This window comes from Dipodomys ordii, unplaced genomic scaffold, assembly GCF_000151885.1.
Source record: "Dipodomys ordii isolate 6190 unplaced genomic scaffold, Dord_2.0 Scaffold170, whole genome shotgun sequence".
In the NCBI taxonomy this organism is placed as follows: domain Eukaryota; kingdom Metazoa; phylum Chordata; class Mammalia; order Rodentia; family Heteromyidae; genus Dipodomys; species Dipodomys ordii.
This window is the reverse complement of record NW_012267386.1, coordinates 1,408,271-1,421,285: the sequence shown is the minus strand read 5'-3', so window position 1 is coordinate 1,421,285 and position 13,015 is coordinate 1,408,271.

Genomic DNA, 13,015 nt, shown 5'->3' with positions numbered 1-13,015 from the left:
CAAGACAAGCACTTTACCACTTGAGCCAAAGCACCACTTCTAGCTTTTGCTGAGTAGTTTATTGGCGATAAGAGTCTCACAGACTTTTCTGCCTGGGCTGGCTTTGAACTATGACCCTCAGATCTCAGCCTTCTGGGTAGCTAGGACAATAGGCATGGGCTGCCAGTGCCTGGTTAGGCCAACTCTTATATTAGGCCTCACCTCCTAAAATGCCATCACCTGCTGATAGCACGACAGATTGTTGACCAAGCCCTCAACGCTTTGAGAGGCATTTTAAAATCCAAGCCATAATAATACTATGAACAAACTCATGCTCTTTATTCTGCACTTACAAGTTCGTGAAGATCTTCCCACACCAGTGAGATTAAACCATGTATTATGTTTCTGTAGTATACACATCTGGAGATTAACATGAACCAAAATATAACTACTGGGTAATCTCTTTTATGACTTAGCTTCATTTGTCCAATCAAAATGGCTTCAATTTATTCTTGCTTACTATTTGCCAAGTATTAGATAATCTTATGTTTATTATTATTATTATATTATTATCTCATTTATACCCATCACAGTGAAGAGGGTAATAAGTTGTGCTAAAGAAAAAAGGGTTAATGAACAGGTATTAATATCAAAATTTGAACTTAATTTGATGAAGCATGATTTATTTTGTAATATTCCTTTTATGAGAGTGTTGCAGTTGTTCATAGGATCATGTTGCAAAAGAAGATGGAGGAGGAGGAGGAAGAGGAGGAGAAGGAGGGGCAGGAAGAGCAGAAAGAGGAGGAGGAGGAAGAGGATGAAGAAGAGGCAGAGGGGAAGGAGGAGGAGGAGGAGGAAGAAGAAGAAGGAGGAGGAGGAGGAGGAGGAGGAGGAAGAAGAAGAAGTTGTTGCTGCCAGGTACTGGTGGCTCATACTCAGGAGGCTGAGATCTGAGGATCACAGTTCAAAGCCAGCTGGGACAGGAAAATCCATGAGACTCATATATCCAATTAACCACCAAAAAAGCCAAAGTGGGGTTGTGGCTCAAGTGGTTAAAGTACTGGTCATGAACACAAAAGCTCAGGGACAATGCCCTACTTTGACTTCAAGCCCCAGAACTGAGGAAAAAACGAATTAAAAAAAGCATAAAAGAGATAAAATGAATATTTAGGACTCAAGTCATGGGATTTAATGTGACCAATTCAAGTGCTTGGGAGGCATTACTTAATTGGTGCTGCTTAAGTAGATACTTGTGGAAAAGCTCAACAACTAACGCATGGTTTGCCGTTAATTAAACATTTATGATCTTGTTTCTTGGGACTGAGTTCTCATCAATTTATGATGTGATTCCCTTGTAGCTAAGTATGCTAAGTCCTTTTGAAGTGACCTCAAAATGTAAATTGCTGAGATTTTCTGTAAGTTCTTTGGTAAGAACTAAATGCTTCTAACTCTTACATCAGACAGGAACAATGAGTTCTAGTAGTTTATTTGTTTATGATGAAAACTTCCAAGTCCCGTTGTAGACATTTCTCATTGGGTATGAAGAATACTTATTTGTTTATTAAAACTCTTTGGTGTAGTAATCATCACTCAATCACAATTAAAGGAAATGAGTCCAGATTTGAATTTTAGATCCACAACCTACTCCACTTAATTTCTTTATTTGTAAAATAGAAATAATAAAGCTACCTCATTGGATCAATGGAAGTATTAAATGTAAAAATGCATGTCTTAAAAATCAAAATCATCCAGGTGACAGTGACTCACACCTATAAACTTAATTATTCAGGTGGCTGAGCTCTGAGGATCAAGGTTCAAAGCCAGCCCTAGCAGGGAAATCTATGAGACTCTTAACTGTCAAAAAGCCAAAAGTAGAAGTTGTGGTACAAGTAGAGCAACAGCCTTGAGCAAAGGCTAAAGGACAGTGCCCAGACCCTGAATTCAAACCTCAGTACCAGCATACACACACACACACTCACACACAGACACATACACCACATAATAAAAATAAATAAATAAACAACATAGTGAAACCAGGCATAACGTAGATATTCCATAAACTATAAACTTCCTTAATAATTCCTGTCACATCTACTTTGTCTCCTTTCTCATTTTCGCCAGCATAATGGCTCCATTATTACTTGTTACATCTTCAAATTGAGAATTACAGATAGAGTGTTAGTCCTGCTATTCTTCCTTCTTGTGCAACTAATAGTGCTTGAACTTGGGGCCTCATTCTGTCACTAAGTTTGCTTGTTCTGAGCTGATGCTCAACACCTTCAGCCATGACTCCAATCTTGCTTTTTCCTGCTGACTAATTGGAGATGGAGTGTTTTCAACTTTTCTGCCTGGCTGTCTTTGACCCTCAATCTTGGAACCCAGCCTACTGAGTAGCCAAGATTACAGGGTGAGCCATGTGTACCTGCTTACTCTTATCAATGATCCAGGCTCAGGCATTCTATCACAGCAATATAGAGTGCACTGGGACATTACGCACACTGTTGTCTCTGTTCCTGTTACTTATAATTGCATTCCAAAAACCATGGTTTTTTTTTCCTTTTACTTGTAATTACAGTTCAAGAGCCATGATTGGTAAGCCAAACTCAGAGACAAATAGCATGTGTTTTCCTTTGTTTGAAGAAGCTAGATCTAAAGTAAACAAGGACAGGGACATGATAAGTTATTCAGTTCTCACACACAGTGAGATCAAAGGAGGACATACTTAGGGGAGGAACAGAAAGGCGCAAGGCCAACGTGCCTCTGACCATATAAAATAATATTTATCGAAATGAACCCCAGGAAATGGAAATGAGGGTTTTTCTTCATTGCTGTTTTTCCTTTACTTTTTGCCTTTTATCCACTTATCTGTCTTTGGGAGGGTATGGGGAGGCACAGAAATAAAGGGACAAAGGGTGAACAAATGCAGCAGTGGAACTCACTAGGCACTATGTTGAAAATGAACTGTACAACTTGTGGGTGGAGACAGGAAGGAAAAACAGGGAGAGAGGAAGGAAAGGGGTGACATTGTCTAAAAAGAAATGTACTCTTTACCTAACTTATGGAACTGAAACACCTCTATATATTACCTTTATAATAACAATAAACAAGAAAACGTGGCTGTTTTCCTATTTAGTAATTGCTTCTTTATACAGTCTCTTTTCTTATGTGTTTGCTCTATTTAATCGTAAGTGCTCAAAAGGAAAAGCATAAATATGCTTTTGCGTTGAGCTGTTGATTGACACTGGCTTCGAACTGCCCAAATGCAGTCCCAATTGCAGGCTTTCCAGAAACTTCCCTGGATGAGTTTGGGTGAGTACATCCAGAGGATATTTTCAGAATCTGAAGAAGATGGGAAGCATTTCCTTGTTTTTGCTAAGTTTGGAGACTGGCCTGTGAAACTTAGCATGTTCCTTCTCTTAAAATACTTGATTCTCATGGATTCCTCATGTATAATCTTTCCTCCTGAGTCCTTCATTAAAAGAGAATCTACCAATTACTGCTCATGATGAGCTAGGCCAGTCAAGAAAGTCCATGAGACTCTTATCTCCAATTAACCAGAGAGCTGCCTAAACTGATTAAAAGTGAGGTAGAGATGGGAAGATCATGGTTCAGATCCAACCCTGGGCAAAGGCTAGTGAGAGTGGTCATCATTTGCCAGACCCTATCTCAAAAATGAATGAACTAGGCATGATAGTGCACACCTGTAGGAGGAAGGGGTAGGAAGATCATCATGATCCAAGATGGAGCCTAAACAACAAAGCCCATGGCCCTATCTGAAAAATAACTAAAATAACTGGAGGCATGAGTCAAGTGGTAGAGCACTTTCCAAGCAACTGCAGGGCCCTGAGCTCAAACCCCAGACAAAGCAAACAACAGCAACAAAACCAGTAAATGATGAAGTGATATCTTAGCTTGCTGATTCTAGTACCAGAACAGGAGTCTGTGAGCTGACTTGCATTTGGGCTAGGAAATACCCCAGCAGCTTAGAGGTGAGCATTTCCACAGCTAGCTGGACATCTGTCTTCCCTTATGGGCTACAGCACCCCAGGGAATACAATAATGAAGTCATTCAGCTCTTTCTTCAGTCCTTCAGAGGCAAATTGGCTATGGCTACTTGTTAACATCAACTGCCAAAATAAAATAGATGACAAGAGAGTTAAGCACTGTCAAGTTAAGAAATAAGCCAGACTACCTCTATCATTTAGTTGCTCTATTTGTCTCAAACAAGACAATTAATCTCTTTTCTATACTTTGGTTGCTACATTTAAAAAAAATGTTACTATGGGCTTGGTGAGACCAATGCTCACACCTGTAATCCTATCTACTCAGGAGGCTCAGATCTAAGGATCTTGGTTTGATCCTGGGCAGGAAAGTCTAGGAGACTCTTATCTCTAATTAACCAGCAAAAGCAGGAAGTGGAGATAATTGCTTAAGTAGTAGAGCACTAGCCTTGAGCAAAAATACTCAGGGGTAGCACCCAAGTCTTGAGTTCAATCCACAGAATTGGCACACAACAACAGCAATAATAATAATAATAATAAGAAGAAGAAGAAGAAGAAGAAAAACAACAACAACAACAACAACAAGAATGTTCATCCATTATAAATACTTTACTTTGACATGACTTTGCCGTTTGTATGCTATGAACATCAGAAAATCAAAGATGCATTCACTCACAAATACATTCCCATACACTCCTTTTCATCTTCATTTGTCCCTCAATATTTCCCTCATCTGTTCAGGAAAAATCTATGATAACATACATGCATCCAACTCATCATCTCAAAGAATCCTTTGAGTTTTGCCAAACACTTTTCTGTTATTTATCTACATCTCTTTCCATGCCTCAATAAAAAGCCTCCAGGATTTTTTTTTTTGGTCCTATGCACTGACATTTAAACCCTGACAACTTTAATCATATTCTTGATAAGGCAATTGTGGGATCTTTTCTACCATCAAAAATTTCCCAAAGAGTTGTAATTAAAATGAAGTGGCCGATAGGCTGCTTTTGATTAGAGCAGCGCAAATCAACTTAACCTTTGAGATCTGATGACATAAAGCCAACGCTTACGCTGGCTTTCATCCTTACCTTTGAATTGATTAGTTGATGTTGCCAGAGTCGAGACCATTTGACTTGGTTGAATAAAAACTGTAACCCAGATGCATAAAGAATGAACGCAAAAAGAAGGACAGCATAAAACTCCCTTGGTAATATCTTTTTTAAAAATGTTTGATATATCTTTTTTTATTGTGAAAGATACTGTGCAGAGGGTTACAGTTACATGAGTAAGGTAATGAGTACCTTTCCCATCGAGCATTGCTATCCCCTTTTCTGTTTTCCCCTACCATCCCTTCCCTCACCCCCCAAGTTGTAAAGTTCATTTTCAAAATAGCGTCGTGTGCATCTCATTGTTACAATGGTTCAATCTGTCAACCTGTATCCTTGTTTGAGCATTTCCTTCTTTCCCTTCCCCTCCCCAAATTAGAAAAATGTATATACAAGATGCATGGCACCCAAATCAAATACAGTGAAAACAGGGGTTATACCATGGAGGCAGAGCATACAAAAGAAACAAAAAAAATATAGGGCTGGGAATATGGCTCAGTGGTAGAGTGCTTGCCTAGTATACGAGGCCCTGGGTTCAATTCCTCAGTATCACCTAAGCAGAAAAAGCCGGAAGTGGTGCTGTGGTTCAAGTGGTAGAGTGCTAGCCTTGAGCAAAAGCAGCTGAGGGACAGTGCCCAGGCCCTGAGTTCAAACCCAGGACTGGCAAAAAAAAAATGACATAATACATTATAAACCACAAAGATAAAACCTCTTGTGTCCTTATCTTGGGGTTCATTTCACTTAGCATCATCTTATATGGTCATATGTACATAGCTTTTGGCCTTTTCTGCTTGTTCTAGACATATACTAGCTACCACAAATAAGGGAAACCATGGGATCTAAGTTTCTTTGTGCCTGGCTTATTTTACTTAATGTAATTTTTTCCAAGTCTTTCCATTTCCTAACAAATGGGCCAGTGTGATTCTTTCTGATGGAGGCATAGAACTGTGTGTATGTGTGTTTATGTTATATACATACATATATATAGCATATATATATACATATATTTATATATCACATTTTCTTGATCCATTCATCTACTGAGGGGTATCTGGGCTGGTTCCATATATTAGCTATGGTAAATAATGCTGTGATAAACATAGTTGCCCTTTAGTATGGTCTTGTTTGTGATCGTTTGGGTAAATGCCCAAAAGTAGGATTGCTGGGTCATAGGGGAGCTCTATGTGGAGTCTTTTGAGGGACCTCCATACTGCTTTCCAAAGTGGTTGAACAAGTTTACACTCCCACCAACAATGCAGTAGGGTACCCTTTTGAACACATCCCCTCCAGCATCTGTTGTTATTAGATTTCTTGATAGCCATTCTAACTGGGGTGAGGTAGAATCTCAATGTTGTCTTGATTTGCATTTCTTTTATGGCTAGAGAAGTTGAACATTTCTTCATGTGTCTATTGGCCATTCTTATTTCCTCTTCAGAGAAGTCTCTCTTTAAGTCTTTAGCCCACTTATTTTTCAGGCAGTTGTTTGAGGGTTTGCTCTTGGAGGATTTAATTTTTTGAGTTTTAAGTATATTGTGGATATGAGACCCTTGTCTATCATATGGCTAGTGAAAATCTTCTCCCAATCAGTGATGGGCTTTCTATTGATCTTGCTAGCTATTTCCTTTGCCATGCAGAAGCTGTGGAGCTTCATGCAATCCCATTTGTCCAACCTTTCTTTGATTTGTTGTGTTTCTGGGTCTCTATTAAGAAAATTTCAGCTAGTGCCAAGGAGACCTAGGGTTTCTCCTATTCCTTCCTGTAATGTTTTCAGAGTGTCTGCTTTGACTCTGAGGTCTTTGATCCATTTGGAGTTGATTCTGGTGCAGGCTGATATAGAAAGATCTAGCTTTAGTTTTCTACAGGTGTTTAACCAATTTTGCCAGCACCATTTGCTGAAGAGGCTGTCTTTCTTCCATTCTATTTTTTTAGTTCCCTTATTGACGATTGGGTGGTTATAGATCTGTGGGTTCATTTCTGGGTCTTCAACTCTATTCCATTGTTCCTGAGGTCTGTTCTTGTGCCAGTACCAAGCTGTTTTGATTACTATGGTTTTGTAGTAGAGTTTGAAATTTGATATTGATATTCCTCCAGCACTGTTCTTTCTGCTAAGGATTGTTTTTTCTATTTGGGGTTTTTATTGTTCCATATGAATTTTTGGATTGCTTCTTCTATTTCATTTTGGAATATTGATAGGTATCACATTGAATTTGTAGATAGTCTTTGCCATTATTGCCATTTTCATAATGTTAATCCTCCCAATCCAGGAGCATGGGAGGTTTTTCCACTTCCCTAGTTCTGCTTTAATCTCCTTTTTCAGGTTTTTAAAGTTTCATCATAGAGGTCCTTCACTTTAGTTAATTCCTAGGTATTTTTTTGTGTGGGGCTATTACAAAAGGAGTTGCTTTCCTGATTTCAGCCATGCTCTTCTCAGTACTGGCATACAGAAAATCCATTGATTTTGGGGGGTTAATTTTATACCTTGCAACTTTGCCAAAGTTTCAAATCAGCTCGAGTAACTTGGGAGTGGAGTCTATGGGGTTCTTTAAATACAAGATCATGTCATCTGCAAAGAGGGAGAGTTTTACTTCATCTTTCCCTATTTGGATCCCCTTTATGTTTGCATCTTGTCTTGTTGCTCTCACTAGGCATTCTAATACTAAATTGAAGAGAAATGGAGAGAGTGGACATCCTTGTCTCATTCCTGAATTTAGAGGAAATGGCTTTTCGCCATTCAGTGTAATGCTGGATGTAGGTTTGTCATATACAGCTTTTATTATATTGAGGAATGTTCCATGGATTCCTAGTTTCTCCAGAGATTTCATCTGTAACATCTCACAGATTTTCTTTCCAAGAGCTGCTAAGATAAAAATAAAAATCTCAAAAGAGAAACCCCAGCTCTGGTGGCTCTGCACCTGTCATCCCATCTACTCAAGAGGCTGAGCTTTGAGGGCTGAAATTCAAAGTCAGCTCAGACAGGAAAAGTGCTGAAGATTCTTATCTCCAATGAACCAGCATAATACTAGGAGTGGGGGCGTGGCTTAGGGGGTAGAGCACCAACCTTGAACAAAACAGCAAAGGGACAGCATCCAAGACCCTGAGTTCAAATTCTAGCACTCACAGAACACCACACACACACACACACACACACACACACACACACACACACACGCACACACACACACACCAAATTAAAATAATATGAAAACAGAAAGCATTGGTGAGACTTAGGGATAGAATTGCATCTGCTCAGTCATTTAGGTTTTATTATTTTAGTCCTGTGGCTATGCACATTCTTATAAATAGATTCTGCTTTTTACATTTAGCAAGGCCAAGCTGTCTGTAAAATGTCATCATTGAATATTTTGAAATGGAGTCACCAAATCCATAGGAAGCACTGTAAAAGGAGGAGCGAGTGCTTCTGTGCACAGATGAATTGCTACACCTGAGCAAAGCCATTTGCTTCCCACTGGGATCTGCTTTTGTTGGTTCAAGGGTCATTTTTCCCCCTTCATCTTCCTAAACAAGTCAATAGAAGTCAAAACTCCAGCCTCTCTCTTTAATTACCTGAGATTTCTTTAAAAATCTCTTAGGTAGGTAGTTCAAGTTTTTAATTTACCCCCTTTAATGTTCTGATATTAAATGTCAAAAGAAAAATACGTGATTCTGTGGGTAATATACTGCCTAGGATGGTAGATATGTCATTTAAAAACTGGAGTGTAAAGAGTTTCTTGTTTCTGAATTTTAGCTGCTGATTGATTTGCAGTTTCTTTTGCTTATTTTTCAAACTAGAGTCAATTCTTTAAAAAAATGTTTTAAATGGTTATTACAAAGGTGATGGACAGAGGGGTTACTGCAGAGTCAAATTTGCCCTTTTGGTTTAGTAACCACATAGAAGATACACCCCAACTTCGATCTGGCTATTTTGCATTAGGATATTCCTGTCATAGATCTTTTCTAAACTAGTTTCAATGTACTGTTTACCTCACTGAAACCATGTGCAATATTCCCAAACATTATCTCACTTCATCAAGTTATTTACCATATTGCCATGTAAGCTTTAAAATCACTGACTCTAAGGTAAGAAATAATAGTATACTTTTGTTTAATATAAACAATACAATACAGATACAGTATTCCAAAAACTACAGGTAAAATTCCAATTGACCATTTTGGTGGTCTGTGGTATGACTTTATTATTATTATTATTATTTTTGTAAAGGTACTTGATTTGTGTGTGTATATGTGTGTGAGAGAACATAGACATACAGAAGGAGGGGGAAGAGGTCCTGGGTATTGAATTCAGGCTGGACACTGTCCCTGCACTTTTGCTCAAGGCTAGTAATCTACACTTGAGCCACAACTCCACTTCTGGCTTTTTTGGTGATTAATTGAAGATAAGAGTCTGACAGACTTTCCTGCCCTGGCTGGCTTTGAACTGCCATCCTCAGATCTCGGCCTCCAGGGTAGCAAGGATTACAGACACTCACCTTTGATTTTTGTTTTAAAAACCATTCTGTCATATCATCTTCTCAATTTCCTGTCTGAAAAGAAGGTTGTAAAGCTTCCTCCAGCACCAGTTTAATCTCATGACTCCTGTCAGGGCCTTTTTTTCGAACTGTACAGCCCACTTTCTCTCAGTCCTATGTGACCCTGAGAAGCTTCTGGGCTCTCACAGCATTTCCTCTCTAAAGATGATTTTTTCCACTTTCTTTCCAGGTTTATAAACCTGTTAAATAAAGGTTTCACTGCTTCCTTTTCCCCTCAGCAGACTATTTCTAGGCCATATGGTAGTGTTGTTCTGCCTCCAAAGCTATTTATGAGTCAAAAATCTCAACAACAAAAAAAAGATCACCCTAAAGACACATATAATAAGAAAAACCTGAATAGCAGTACTTAATATTTTCTAGGTTCTTGCTAGCTGCCAAAGAGTACTGAGTGTTCATATGTGCCAAATCACTTAAAATAACCCTAACAGCACAGAGAAAATGATATGAAAAGGTGATCATGAATATGCATGAGCTGATTATATATGGGTGCATATATTTACATTTGTAATCACAACTGTGATTGATCTTCTGAAGGTCTCTCAAAGGTCCATATGTTAAAGGTTTGATTCCCGGAAAGGATGTGAAAGGTTAAGGAGTGGAGCCGCATGGGAGGAAGTTAGGTGATTTGAGATGGGCTTCAGCCTCCTCTACCCTCCTCCTTGCTCCTTGGCTCCAGATGAGGGGGACTTTGGTCCTCTGTGCGCTCCCATGATGTGTTCCCTCACCACAGGCCAGAGCAATGGAACTAGAGGACCATGGAAACAACTCGGAAACAAAACAGTTCTTTTCACTTTGTAAGTTGACTTTCTCAGGAGTTTGTGACAGTGATGGGAACTAACACACACAGATGTATACACGCCATTTCATGTTTCTGTTTGCTTAGGCCAAAATATTAAGACGTGTGTGTGTGTGTGTGTGTGTGTGTGTGTGTGTGTGTGTGTGTGCCAGTCCTAGTGCATGAACTCAGGTCTGGGCTCTGTCTCTGAGCTTCTTTTGCTCAAGGATAGCACTCTACCACTTGAGCAAAAAAGCTCAGAGACAGTGCCAAGGCCCTGAGTTCTAGGCCCAGATCATACACACACACACACACACACACACACACACACACACACACACACTCTCCCTATGATCTGCTCTGTCTCTCTGTCTCTGCCTCTGCCTCTCTGTCTCTGTCTGTCTGTCTGTCTGTCTCTCTCTCTGTCTCCATTTGTGGGCTTTCTTAAATATTTATTGGAGATAAGATTCTCACTGGACTTTTCTGCCCCAGCTCACTTGGGACTGTGATCTTCAGATCTCAGCCTCCTGGGTTTCTAGGATTACAGGTGTGAGCCACTGACATCCAGCTTTAAGACATTATTTTTTTTTTAATTTCTCTCTTCCTCTTCAAATCCATCTTCATAAAGTGCTACTTGGTCTACTTCCAACACACCTGCTCTAGAGTCAATTACTGTATCCGCCTGACACCTTGCTTGAATGAATATCTTTAAAATCAGGTCATTGTTTTTCTATTCTAGGAATCCCCACACACACACACAATTTCAGCCTCATCTATCAGCAGCTCAGGATCCTTCTAAATCTTCAAGGAGACCTTGCCACTCTTATGTTCAATGTTTTGTTCAAAAAAATTCAGTTGTTACTATGTCTATAATACCCCTGTGAGCCAGGTGACACAAAACCAGCAAATCTCATTCAAGAAATTCCATTGAGTGGTGGGGTGTCTCTGGCTCACGCCTAACACCCTAACTACTCAAAAGACTGAGGTCTAAGGATCGTGGTTTGAAGCCAGCCTGGGCAGAAAAGTCTGTGAGGCTCTTATCTCTGATTTATCACCAAAAAGCTGGAAGTGGTGCTGTGGCTCAAGTGGTAGCAAAAAAGCTCAAGGACAGTGCCAAGGCCCTGAGTTCTAGGCTCAGGTCATAAACACACACACACACACACACACACACACACGTTCCCTGTGATCTGGGCTCTGTCTCTCCCACACACACACTCTCTCTCTCTTTTTCTTTTGGGGGGGGTGAATTTAGCAACCTGTGCTTTCTAGGGAGGCAGGTACTCTACACTTGACCCATAAACCCAGACCTCTTTTGCTTTTGTTATTTTTTGGCTAGGTTCTTGTATTTCCCCCCACCTCAGAGGGTGATCTTCCCACCATCTCTCCCAGTAGCTGAGATTGCAGACACATCACCACTCCCCATTCCTGCAACATCTCTGAGCTTATTCACCACCACTCTGCCCCAGCTCACTAGGCCCCATCACCTTTCTGCTGTGAACATCCCAGACACTTACCTGCTTTCCCTGCAGCCCATCATCTTGTCTTAACATCTGGACTCCAGACAACCACTTATCTACTAACTTCCATTTTAATCTGACTTTCTAGCCACTCCTCCAGTCCAGTCACTTGCTACGTGGAGATGGAGTCTCTGGGACTTTCCTGCCCAGGATGACTTTGAACCCTAGTCCTCCAGGTCTCAGCCTCTTGAGTAGCTCAGAGTACATGCATGAGCCATATTCTCTGTCAGACTTCCCGAAGGCCCCTCTCCTATGTATCCCTGCTTCCTCCATGTTCTTATTAAGTTGTGTTATATTTATTTTATATCTTCAAATCTTTTAATTCTTTGTTTCTAACATAAGCACCCAGTAATTGGCTTATGACCTGAACTTTGGATAAAAATTACATTGCTAATCTAAGTGCTCTAGGCACAAATAAACTTTCACATGCATTGAGTTTTCAGGCTTTGAAAAATCTAACATACAGCTGGGCACCAGTAGCTCACACCTGTAATCCTACCTACTCAGAAGGCTGTGATCTCGGAGCAAGGTTCAAAGCCATCCTTGGAAGGAATCTCCAATTAATCACCAAAACACCAGAGGTGCAGCTGTGGTCCAAGTGGACCACAGTGTGCTAGCTTTGAGCACAAAAACTGAGGGACTGAGTTCAAGCCCCAATACCTTCTCTCTCTCTCGCTCCCTCTCCCTCCCCCCCTCTCTCTCATGGACCCATATTGGAAATATAGAGAGCCTTTCCTTTATATAGCTCATCTTTCTCTCCTTTGAAATCACATATTTAAATCATTCCCCATGACTTTTTAAGTGTACTCTGATGCAGAGAACAGTTTTCAAGCACATCTAAATATCCTTCAAGGAAAACTATAAGTTGAAAATAAGGATGGAGCTAGACATGGGTAGCTCAGACCTGTGATCCTAGCTACTCAGGAGGCTGAGATCTGAGGATCACAGTTCAAAGCCAGCCTGGGCAGGAAAGTCCATGAAATTCTTATCTCCAGTAAATTACTCAGAAAAAGCCAGAAGTGGCACTGTGGTTCAAAGTGGTAATGCACTAGCCTTGAGCCAAAGAAGCTCAGGGACATTGGATTGGACC